This window comes from Oncorhynchus mykiss, chromosome 23 (assembly GCF_057628025.1).
Source record: "Oncorhynchus mykiss isolate SJ-2025 chromosome 23, ASM5762802v1, whole genome shotgun sequence".
NCBI lineage: Eukaryota > Metazoa > Chordata > Actinopteri > Salmoniformes > Salmonidae > Oncorhynchus > Oncorhynchus mykiss.
The window spans coordinates 14,188,024-14,201,382 of record NC_143044.1 but is presented as its reverse complement, the minus strand read 5'-3'; the positions used below and the strand labels follow the sequence as shown (position 1 = coordinate 14,201,382).

General features: G+C 41.3%; 1 protein-coding gene across 1 annotated transcript in view; it reads right to left on the bottom strand.

Moving 5' to 3' along the window:
* LOC110502464 (protocadherin-15-like) overlaps positions 1 to 13,359 on the bottom strand; it is a 98,963-nt gene that overhangs the window by 60,243 nt on the left and 25,361 nt on the right. The window lies entirely within an intron of this gene.

The window sequence follows — 13,359 nt, the reverse complement described above, 5'->3', positions numbered from 1 at the left end:
GGGCTGAGAGTGGCTGAGGGGTGGGATTAAAGAGTTTATACAGTGCCTTGCGAAAGTATTCGGCCCCCTTGAACTTTGCGACCTTTTGCCACATTTCAGGCTTCAAACATAAAGATATAAAACTGTACTTTTTTGTGAAGAATCAACAACAAGTGGGACACAATCATGAAGTGGAACGACATTTATTGGATATTTCAAACTTTTTTAACAAATCAAAAACTGAAAAGTTGGGCGTGCAAAATTATTCAGCCCCTTTACTTTCAGTGCAGCAAAATACATACAATCCACCTGTGTGTAATCAAGTCTCCGTATAAATGCACCTGCACTGTGATAGTCTCAGAGGTCCGTTAAAAGCGCAGAGAGCATCATGAAGAACAAGGAACACACCAGGCAGGTCCGAGATACTGTTGTGAAGAAGTTTAAAGCCGGATTTGGATACAAAAAGATTTCTCAAGCTTTAAACATCCCAAGGAGCACTGTGCAAGCGATAATATTGAAATGGAAGGAGTATCAGACACTGCAAATCTACCAAGACCTGGCCGTCCCTCTAAACTTTCAGCTCATACAAGGAGAAGACTGATCAGAGATGCAGCCAAGAGGCCCATGATCACTCTGGATGAACTGCAGAGATCTACAGCTGAGGTGGGAGACTCTGTCCATAGGACAACAATCAGTCGTATATTGCACAAATCTGGCCTTTATGGAAGAGTGGCAAGAAGAAAGCCATTTCTCAAAGATATCCATAAAAAGTGTTGTTTAAAGTTTGCCACAAGCCACCTGGGAGACACACCAAACATGTGGAAGAAGGTGCTCTGGTCAGATGAAACCAAAATTGAACTTTTTGGCAACAATGCAAAATGTTATGTTTGGCGTAAAAGCAACACAGCTGAACACACCATCCCCACTGTCAAACATGGTGGTGGTAGCATCATGGTTTGGGCCTGCTTTTCTTCAGCAGGGACAGGGAAGATGGTTAAAATTGATGGGAAGATGGATGGAGCCAAATACAGGACCATTCTGGAAGAAAACCTGATGGAGTCTGCAAAAGACCTGAGACTGGGACGGAGATTTGTCTTCCAACAAGACAATGATCCAAAACATAAAACAAAATCTACAATGGAATGGTTCAAAAATAAACATATCCAGGTGTTAGAATGGCCAAGTCAAAGTCCAGACCTGAATCCAATCGAGAATCTGTGGAAAGAACTGAAAACTGCTGTTCACAAATGCTCTCCATCCAACCTCACTGAGCTCGAGCTGTTTTGAAAGGAGGAATGGGAAAAAAATTCAGTCTCTCGATGTGAAAAACTGATAGAGACATACCCCAAGCGACTTACAGCTGTAATCGCAGCAAAAGGTGACGCTACAAAGTATTAACTTAAGGGGGCTGAATAATTTTGCACGCCCAATTTTTCAGTTTTTGATTTGTTAAAAAAGTTGAAAATATCCAATAAATGTCGTTCCACTTCATGATTGTGTCCCACTTGTTGTTGATTCTTCACAAAAAAATACAGTTTTATATCTTTATGTTTGAAGCCTGAAATGTGGCAAAAGGTCGTAAAGTTCAAGGGGGCCGAATACTTTCGCAAGGCACTGTATTTGGCAATGTATTATTGTTATGTGATTTCTGTATATAAAAGTACCATGTATATAAAATATGTATATGGAAAATGTATGTATACAGTATGTAGCATAAAATATATGTTTCATCGGAAGACGGAGGGTGGTGGATGGGTTCATTAGAAATAAAAAAAATAACCTTTTCATATGTGAGTTCCTAATATCTCGAACGGTGTGATGTCAGAATGCACTCACTGTTCCAAAATGTGATTGCTATGCAATAGTTAACCCCCACTGCCCTCAAACCGATTTACTACGGGCTATGTTTCAACTTGTCAAATTCAAATTATTTTCTACATTTTATTTTCTAACAACAGTTTGAATTGAGGTGTGTTCTCCCTCCTCATTCATTCATATAGAAGTAGCCCATTTCACTGCTGAGGACAATTTAGGATTGAGGCTTTACTGAACCGAACACACTTCCTTTCTTTGATGAGAGCCAAAGCAATTCACCAGTGTTTCCGCAGATCAAGTATGCAGACATTTGCGCAGTCTTGCACAAACGTTTCCCCCCTGGCATATTTTCTGGCTGGTCCAAGAATTACCTTCATTGTTGTTTTCCTTTCAAATAATAACTTTAACTTGTGTGCGTTCCTATCAAAGTAAGTGCCTTATTTTCTGTACAGTGGTTGCTCAACTAAACATAGAATAAGGCTGTAATGTAACAAAATGTGGAAAAAGTCTGAATACTTTCCAAATGCACTGCAATCTAAAAGTGAATATCAGGTGTCTTAGATGTGTCTGTGTATATAAGGTCATTTTAATACAGCATGTACAGAAATCAAAACATTTCCAGTGAGACAACATACTGTAACTTCCTGTGTACTCATGCAAAGCATGGACATAACATGTTGAACATTAGGTTCTGACATTGAGCAACTTCCAGTATCACATTAGTAAGCAAGCAAGGGTGAATAAATTACAGTACCAATTCACAACTTGCTGTCTAAGCCTTTCATACCCTTTTGTTATAATTAGAGACCCTCCACTTTATGCTCACTTATGAATCAATCCGATTTAAGTGTGCTCTTTTTAGATCGTTTAACAGCAATACCTGAGACAGACTTGGCAAAGACCAACAGACTAAATGACAAGCCATTTAACTTGTTATGGCTGCAATCCCGATATCGGGATAAGTGTCATCAACAACCGCTGAATAGCATAGGGCTACATTCAATAAATATTACTACAAATATTTATATTCATGAAATCACAAGTGCAATGTTGGAAAACACAGTTTAGCCTTTTGTTAATCCACCTGTCGTGTCAGATTTTGAAATTATGCTTTTCAGCGAAAGCAATCCAAGCGTTTGTGTAAGTTTATCGATCGCACGACAAAACATTAAGTACACTTAGCATCAGGAAGTTTGGTCACGAAAATCAGAAAAGCAATCAAATTAATCGTTTACCTTTGATGATCTTCGGATGTTTTCAATCACGAGACTCCCAGTTACACAGCAAATGTTCCGTTTGTTCCATAAAGATTATTTTTATATCCAAAATACCTCTGTTTGTTTGTTGCGTTATGTTCAGAAATCCACAGGAAAGAGCGGTCACGACAACGCAGACGAAAATTCCAAAGAGTTTCCATAATGTCCACAGAAACATGTCAAACGTTTTTTGTAATCAATCCTTTGGTTGTTTTTAAAATATAGAATCGATAATATATCAACCGCAAATGTCTTTCACAGTAGGAGAGGGGAAAATAATGGCTGTCCAAACTCTGTTGTGCGAGCAAAACTCATGTGACGCGATGTTACCGTTCTGGCTAATTTTTCAACATAAAAGCCTGAAACTATGTCTGAAGACTGTTGACACCTTGAGGAAGCGATAGGAAAAGGAATGTGGTTCATATCCCTTTAAATCCAGCAAAGGGAGGCTATGGAACATGGAGTTTTCAAAATAGAAGCCACTTCCTGTTTTGATTTTCCTCAGTGTTTTGCCTGCAATATTAGTTCTGTTATACTCACAGACAATATTTTGTCAGTTTTGGAAACTTTCGAGTGTTTTCTATCCAATACTAATAATAATATGTATATATTAGCAACTGAGACTGAGGAGCTGGCCGTTTACAATGGGCACCTTTTCATGCAAGCTTCCCAATACCGCCCCTGCAGCCATAAAAAGTTTGATGTTATGGAAGCTAATGAGTTGCTGCTGTGTGGTAATGGCTCTGGGACTTGTTAGAATATAAACAAATATAAGGGCCCCTGGAAAAGTAGCAAGGCAATGGTTGGGCTAGGTTAGCATGTCTGTAACTCTAGTTAAGGCTAACACTATACTACTGTGTAGGCCTACCTCTGGTGCTGTGGCCCATTGATTAGACCACGTCGGCCAGCATTTAGACTGCCATTGAACTCTGTTTTGTAGGTGAATATACATTCACCAGAGAACAAATTGGACAACCTCCCGTCAAGACTATTATCAATGGGACCTGAAGAACTAATATCCTATGTTTTTCCGTGTTGTGGCTGAATCAGGATATGGATAACATTCCATGCATCTTCAAGATCAGACGGCAGCCAATGCTGGCACTAACACAGCATTCAATAAGCTGTGTCGGGCCATAAGCAAACCTTATCTCAACGAACTGGTCACCATAGCAGCACCCACCCATAGCACGCACTCCAGCAGGTATATTTCACTGGTCACCCCCAAAGCCAACTCCTGCTTTGGCCGCCTTTCCTTCCAGTTCTCTGCTGCCAGTGACAGGAACAAATTGCAAAAATTGCTGAAGCTGGAGACTTATATATCCCTCACGAACTTTAAGCATCAGCTGTCAGAGCAGCTTACCGATCGTTGCAACTGTACATAGCCCATCTGTAAATAGCCCACCCAACTACCTCATCCCTATGTTGTTGTTTTTTTTCTTCTCCTTTGCACCCCAGTATCTCTACTTGCACATTCATCTTCTACACATCTATCACTCCAGTGTTTAATTGCTAAATTGCAATTATTTCTCCGCTGTGGCACATGTATTGCCTTACCTCCCTAATCTTACTACATTTGCACACACTGTATATAGACTTTTCTATTGTTATTGACTGTTTATCCCATGTGTAACTCTGTGTTGTTTGTGTCGCACTGCTTTGCTCTATCTGGGTCAGTTCGCAGTTGTAAATGAGGACTTGTTCTCAACTGGCCTACTTGGTTAAATAAAGGTGAAAAAACAGGTTAATATTCAGATGGATTATCAGGACGCGTACTCAGAGCATGCGCTGACCAGCTGGAGGGTGTCTTCACTGACATTTTCAATCTCTTCCTGACCCAGTCTGTAATACCTAAATCTTTCAAGCAGACCACCATAGTCCATGTGCCCAAGAACACCAAGGTATCCTGTCTAAATTAAACCATAGCACTCACATCTGTAGCCATGAAATGCTTTGACACTATCATCCCAAACACCCTGGACCAGTTCGTATAGTGCCCCAACAGATCCACACAATTTATATTGCACTACACACAGCCTTCTCCCACCGGGATAAGATAAATGCCTATGCGAGAAAGCTCCTTATTGACTACAGCTCAGCGTTCAATACCATAGTGCCCTCCAGGTGGGGACACTCCCTGTTAACCCATGACTGCGTGCAGCGCACGACACCAACACCATCATTACATTTTCTGATGACACGACGGTGCTGGGCCTGATCACCAATGACTATGAGACCGCCTATAGAGAGCAGGTCAGCAACCTGGCAGTGTGGTGCCAGGACAACAACCTCTCCCTCAACGTCAGCAAGACAAAGGATTTGATTGTGGACTATAGGAAACAGAGGGATGAGCAGTGGGATGTAGTGGAGAGGATTGAGAGCTTCAAGTTCCTTGGTTTCCACATCACTAAGGAATTACCATGGTCTATCAAACCAACACAGTCACAAAGAATGCGTGACAATGCCTCTTCCCCATCAGGAGGCTGAAAAGATTTAGCATGTGCCCTCATTACCTCAAAAAGTTATACAGCTGCACACTTGAGAGCATCTTGACTGGCTGCATCACCACTTGGTATGGAAACTGCTTGTCATCCGACCGCAAGGCACTACAGTGGGTAGAGCATACGGCCCAGTACATCACTGAAGCCGAGCCTCCTGCAATCCAGGACCTCTATACCAAGAGGTGTCAGAGGAAGGCCCTAACAATTGTCAGAGATTCAAACCACCCAACTATTGTCTCTGCTACAGCACGGCAAGCATTACCAATACATCAAGTCTGGAAGGCATAAGACCATCAAATAGTTAACCAAATAGCGACCCAGACTATCTGCATTAACTTCTTTGTGATAGGGGGGCAGTATTGGGTAGCTTGGATGAATAAGGTGCCCAGGGTAAACTGCCTGCTACTCTGTCCCAGATGCTAATATGCATATTATTAGTAGTATTAGATAGAAAACACTCTGAAGTTTCTAAAACTGTTTGATTGCTGTCTGTGAGTATAACATAACTCATATGGCAGGCGAAAACCAGCATATTGGACTGTTGTTGACTCCACAATTTGGCAGGTAACTGTATGGCTTGCTTTTGTGGCTGAACGCTGTTCTCAGATGATTAAATATTGTGCTTTTGCCGTAAAGCTTTTTTGAAATCTGACACAGCGGTTGCATTAAGAACAAGTTTATCTTTAATTCTATGTAAAACATGTATCTTTCATCAAAGTTAATGAGTATTTCTGTTATTTGATGTGGCTTTCTGCAATTTCTCCGGATGTTTTGGAGGGATTTCTGAACATGGCGCCAGTGTAAACTGAGGTTTTTGGATATAAATATGAACTTGATCGAACAAAACATACATGTATTGTGTAACATTGAGTCCTGGGAGTGTCATCTGATGAAGATCGTCAAAGGTTAGTGATTAATCTTATCTATATTTCTGCTTTTTGTGACACCTCTCTTTGGTTGGAAAATGGCTGAATGCTTTCTGTGACTAGTTGCTGACCTAACATAATGAATGATATGTTCTGCTTTCGCCGAAAAGCCTTTTTGAAATTGGACACTGTGGATGGATTAACGAGAAGTGTATTTTTTCAAATGGTGTAAAGTACTTGTATGGTTGAGGAATTTTAAATATGAGACTTCTGTCCTGAACGATCCAAGAGAGATTAACTCATTTTGCATTTACTCATCACAAACACTGCTACTACTGTTTATTATCTATCCTGTTGCAAAGTCACTTTACTCCTACCAACAGTCGAAAGTTTACATACACCTTAGCCAAATACATTTAAACACAGCTTTTCACAATTCCTGACATTTAATCCTAGTAAAAATTCCCTGCCTTAAGTCAGTTAGGATCACCACTTCATTTCAAGAATGTGAAATGTCAGAGTAATAGTAGAGAGAATGATTTCTTTCAGTTTTTATTTCTTTCATCACATTCCCAGTGGGTCAGAAGTTTACATACACTCAATTCGTATTTGGTAGCATTGCCTTTAAATTGCTTGACTTGGGTCAAACGTTTCAGGTAGCCTTTCACAAGCTTCCCACAATAAGTTGGGTGAATTTTGTCAGATTCTTCCTGGTGTAACTGAGTCAGGTCTGAGTCAGCAAAGCACCCCCACAACATGATGCTGCCACCACCGTGCTTCAAGGTTGGAATGGGGTTCTTCGGCTTGCAAGCATCCCCCCTTTTCCTCCAAACATTATAAGGGTCATTTTGGCCAAACAGTTATTTTTTACTTTCATCAGACCAGAGTACATTTCTCCAAAAAGTACGATCTATGTCCCCATGTAACAGCCGTCTGTGGTGGAAGAAGGTGAGGGCCAATGCGCAGCGTGGTAAGTGTCCATATTTTTTATAAAGAAATTGAACAATGAACAAAAACGTGAACGAAACCGAAACAGTTCTGTCTGGTGCAGAATATAAACACTCAACAGAAAATAATCACCCACAACTCAAGGGTGAAAACAGGCTACCTAAGTATGGTTCTCAATCAGGGAAAACGATTGACAGTTGCCTCTGATTGCGAACCAGACCAGGCCAAACACAGAAATCCCAAATCATAGAAAAAAGAACATAGATGCCCACCCCAACTCACGCCCTGACCATACTAAAACAAAGACAAAACAAAGGAACTAAGGTCAGAACGTGACACCTCATGTGCAGTTGCAAACAGTAGTGTGGCTTTTTTATGGCGGTTTTGGATTAGTGGCTTCTTCCTTGCTGAGCGGCCTTTCAGGTTATGTCGATATAGGACTAGTTTTACTGTGATACAGTGAATTATGTCTGTAAACAATTGTTGGAAAAATTACTTGTGTCATGCAAAAAGTAGATGTCCTAACCGACTTGCAAAAACTATAGTTTGTTTAGAATAAATGTGTGGAGTGGTTGAATAACACGTTTTAATTACTCCAACAACTCTATAAGCTACCAACAGGAAATTAAAAACTGTAATATCTTATGTTTCACCGAGTCGTGGCTGAACGACGACATTAATAACATACAGCTGGCGGGTTATACACTCTATCGGCAGGATAGAACAGCAGCCTCTGGTAAGACACGGGGCGGGGGCCTATGTATATTTGTAAACAACAGCTGGTGCACAATATCTAAAGAAGTCTCAAGGTTCTGCTCGCCTCAGGTAGAGTATCTCACTATAAACTGTAGACCACACTATCTTCCTAGAGAGTTTATTTGTATTATTCGTAGCTGTCTACATAGCACCACAGACCGATGCTGGCATTAAAACCACACTCAATGAGCTGTATGCCGCCATAAGCAAACAGGAAAACGCTCATCCAAAAGCGGCGCTCCTAGTGGCCGGGGACTTAAACTTAAAAGTTTTACCTGATTTCTATCAGGATGTTAAATGTGCATCCAGAAGTAAAAAACTCTAGACCACCTGTACTCCACACACAGAGACTCGCCCTACATTTGGCAAATCTGACCATAATTCTATCCTCCTGATTCCAGTGACCAGTTCTATCCAGTGACTCGATCTATAAAAAGGTGGTCAGATGAAACAGATACTAATCTACAGTACTGTTTTGCTAGCAAAGACTGGAATATGTTCCGGGATTCTTCCGATGGCATTAAAAACTTCTTATGGCTTGAATCACGCTAACGGGATCGATATGACAACAGCCAGTGAAAGTGCAGGGCGCCAAATTAAAAACAACAGAAATCTCCTAATTAAAATTCCTCAAACATAGAAGTATTTTGCACAATTTTAAAGATGAACTTGTTGTTAATCCCACCACAGTGTCTGATTTCAAAAAGGCTTTACAACGAAAGCACAACATATGATTATGTTAGGTCAGCGCCTAGTCACAAAAACACACCTGAGAAATAGGCCGTTTCTATTGGGTACGTTTTTCAGCCAAACACGAAAATACTGCCCCCTACACTCAAGAGTTTTTTAAACAGGTCAACATTCACAAGGCCGCAGTGTCAGATGGATTACTGGGATGTGTACACCAAGCATGCGCTGACCAACTGGCAAGTGACTTCACTGACATGTTCAACCTCTCCCTGTCTGAGTCTGTAATACCAACATGTTTCAAGCAGAGCAACATGGTCTCTCTGCCCAAGAACACTAAGGTAAACTGCCTAAATGACTACCGACCCATAGCACTCATATATGGTCATGGCTCACATCTACACTATTATCCATGAAACCCCAGACCCACTCCAATTTGCATACCGCCCCCACAGATCCACAGATGCAGTCTATATTGTACTCAGCACTGCCCTTTCACACCTGGACAAAACAAACAGCTTTTCATTTAATACATATAAAGACTGTTTCAAGGACAGCTTTTTTCCAACTACGTAACATTGCAAAAATCTAAAACTTTCTGTCCAAAAATGATGCAGAAAAATGTATCCATGCTTTTGATACTTCTAGGTTAGACTCCTGCAGTGCTCTACTTTCCGGCCACCCGGATAAAGCACTAAATAAACTTCAGTTAGTGCTAAATATGGCTGCTAGAATCCTGACGAGAACCAAAACTTTGATCATATTACTCCAGTGCTAGCCTCCCTACACTGGCTTCCTGTTAAGGCAAGGGCTGATTTCAAGGTTTTACTGCTAACCTACAAAGCATTACATGGGCTTGCTCCTACCTATCTTTCTGATTTGGTCCTGCCGTACATACCTACATGTACACTACGGTCACAACAAGCAGGCCTCCTAATTGTCCCTAGAATTTCTCAGCAAACAGCCGGAGGCATGGCTTTCTTCTATAGATCACCATTTTTATGGAATGGTCTGCCTACCAATGTGAGAGACGCAGACTCGGTCTCAACCTTTAAGTCTTTACTGAAGACTCATCTCTTCAGTAGGTCATATGATTGAGTGTAGTCTGGTCCAGGAGTGTGAAGGTGAACGGAAATGCTCTGGAGCAACAAACCGCCAATGTTGTCTCTGCCTGGCCAGTTCCCATCTTTCCACTGGGATTCTCTGCCTCTAACCCTATTACAGGGGCTGAGTCACTGGCTTACTGGTGCACTTCCATGCCGTCCCTAGGAGGGGTGCGTCACTTGAGTGGGTTGAGTCACTGACGTGATCTTCCTGTCTGGGTTGGCACCCCCCCTTGGGTTGTGCCGTGGCGGAGATCTTTGTGGGTGGTTGAAGACATCCCTCTAGTGGTGTTGGGGGCTGTGCTTTTGCAAAGTGGGTGGGGTTATATCCTGCCTGTTTGGCCCTGTCCGGGGGTATCATCGGATGGGGCCACAGTGTCTCCTGACCCCTCCTGTCTCAGCCTCCAGTATTTATGCTGCAGTAGATTATGTGTCGTTGGGGCTAGTGTCTGTCTGTTATATCTGGAGTACTTCTCCTGTCTTATCCGGTGTCCTGTGTGAATTTAAGTATGCTCTCTCTAATTCTCTCTTTCTCTCTTTCTTTCTCTCTCTCGGAGGACCCGAGAGAGCATGTATGTGGTCGAGTGTGGAGCGAGGAGCAGAGCGTAATTTGAGCAGATTAAAAATATTGTGTCTGCCTTCTCTCCCGCTCCAATTGCGCTCTGGTACTACTCAACCACAAATTCTGGGCATGCTCTGCCTCGCATTTGTCTGTTCCTTGACTGTTGCTTAAAGACATATCCAAGCTAGAGACCTCTATACCCTATATAATGAATATATGTACCCGCTCAGAGAAACAAGCCCTTAAATCATCCACCCAGCGGACAAGGGAGGAGCTGCTCTAGGATCAGCTTTATCCATTCAAATCTTACCTTAACAGTACAATTATAGAGATATTACCACCTGTGGCTGCAAATATTGAGGCGGATTATTCTAATGCTTACCCAATAAAAAATCACTAAATCACTGATATTGGCACATCATTGCACACATAAGACATCATGAAATATATTGGGATCAAATTACAGACAAAGAGAAAAATGTAACTCAAGTGATTGAACATTAAATGTATTTCAATATGATTCAAATGGGCTTATAGCCTACTGTGTATATTTCAATGCAGTCATCTCGGTTTTCATTTGAAACTACTTTTTTATGCACCACTTGTTTTTATCAATTGCAAAGACATTTATATTTTTTGTCAGTTTCAGATGAACTATATTATCCCGCCAGGGGGTAATTCATTTGGGCATGTGCCCTTTTAAGTATCGAACCCTTTTAAAAACATGTTTTTGCCTAAAATGATATACACAAACCTAATTGCCTGTAGCTCAGGACCTGAACAGTGGATTAACTGCCTTAATCAGGGGTAGAACAACATATTTGATTTTGGCAGCTCTGGGATTTGAACTAGCAACCTTTCAGTTACTGGCCCGTTACGCCACCCCATTTGGCTCTGAATGCCACACTGTCCCATCTCAAAGTAAGTGTCCAGTGGAAGTCTCACTTTTAAAAGTTCCTATACCCAAATCATGTTGTTGAGTCCTATACTTGTATTTGTGGCCAAAGCAGACATTTGAGAAAATCCCACTTCAAACTTGTATCTCAAACAGACATGATTCTAAACTCTCCTTCCAGACCCATATCAAACATCTCCAATCGAAAATCAAATCAAGAGTCGGCTTTCTATTCCGCAACAAAGCCTCCTTCACTCACGCCGCCAAACTTACCCTAGTAAAACTGACTATCCTACCGATCCTCGACTTCGGCGATGTCATCTACAAAATTGCTTCCAACACTCTACTCAGCAAACTGGATGCAGTTTATCACAGTGCCATCCGTTTTGTCACTAAAGCACCTTATACCACCCACCACTGCGACTTGTATGCTCTAGTCGGCTGGCCCTCGCTACATATTCGTCGCCAGACCCACTGGCTCCAGGTCATCTACAAGTCCATGCTAGGTAAAGCTCCGCCTTATCTCAGTTCACTGGTTACGATGGCAACACCCATCCGTAGCACGCGCTCCAGCAGGTGTATCTCACTGATCATCCCTAAAGCCAACACCTCATTTGGCCGCCTTTCGTTCCAGTTCTCTGCTGCCTGTGACTGGAACGAATTGCAAAAATCGCTGAAGTTGGAGACTTTTATCTCCCTCACCAACTTCAAACATCTGCTATCTGAGCAGCTAACCGATCGCTGCAGCTGTACATAGTCTATTGGTAAATAGCCCACCCATTTTCACCTACCTCATCCCCATACTGTTTTTATTTATTTATTTTTCTGCTCTTTTGCACACCAATATCTCTACCTGTACATAACCATCTGATCATTTATCACTCCAGTGTTAATCTGCATAATTGTAATTATTTGCCTACCTTCTCATGCCTTTTGCACACAATGTATATATAGACTCCCCTTTTTTCTACTGTGTTATTGACTTGTTAATTGTTTACTCCATGTGTAACTCTGTGTTGTCTGTTCACACTGCTATGCCTTATCTTGGCCAGGTCGCAGTTGCAAATGAGAACTTGTTCTCAACTAGCCTACCTGGTTAAATAAAGGTGAAAAAATAAAAAATAAAAAAATTTAAAAAATGATTGCTATTTCCTCATAGAGGACGATGTCATCATTCTGAGGAGGATGAACAGGCCAATCAGCAGTCTACTCGCATTAATATTTTTAATGACCGGTATACGCTCACACCAAAGCTGATTTTTAAAACATACTGTACTTATTAAAAAAAAAAAATTAGAAGGAAAACTATTTAACTTATATTGTAATTACTTATAAGTCACACCTCATAGAAATCTGGAAACACTGGGCAGTTACTTAAAGTATGTAGTCCCACACAACACATGACACTACGTCACATCACAGATATTTCACTGGATAATTGAACACATATGGGGAGGCGCCTCTCTGTCAAATGTGTGGATACTTTGACTAGCTGTGCTATGGGACAGACAAGGCTTTTTGTCCTAACCTGCCTGCGGTGCCTTGTAGACAGACAGGTGCCGTCCTCCATGGCTGATGACATAATTATCTACCATGCACACATTTACACACACACATGGATAATACTGAAACATAATATAGTGTCAGAGTCTAAATGCTAAGTACAGAAACATACAAAGGTTTTTCTAAAGATTTGTCTGTGGTAACATTGAACTTCTGTGGACAGCATGATATGAGTGACCTCTGCTACTTAGCACCTGTATATGACTGATGTGATGCCTGTCTGCTTTGCAGGGAGAGGTGAAGACCTAACTATGCTGAGTTCAAGGCTCAGGCCAGCCCTTCAAGTCTCCAGGTACAAATAAAGTCATACATTATGTATGGACATGGATTATCCTTTACTGTAAATGTTTGTGTAGCCTACTATGTGTGTTTTTGTTTGCAGTGATGTAAAGTACTACTTAAGTAGTTTTTTGGGTTATCTGTACTTT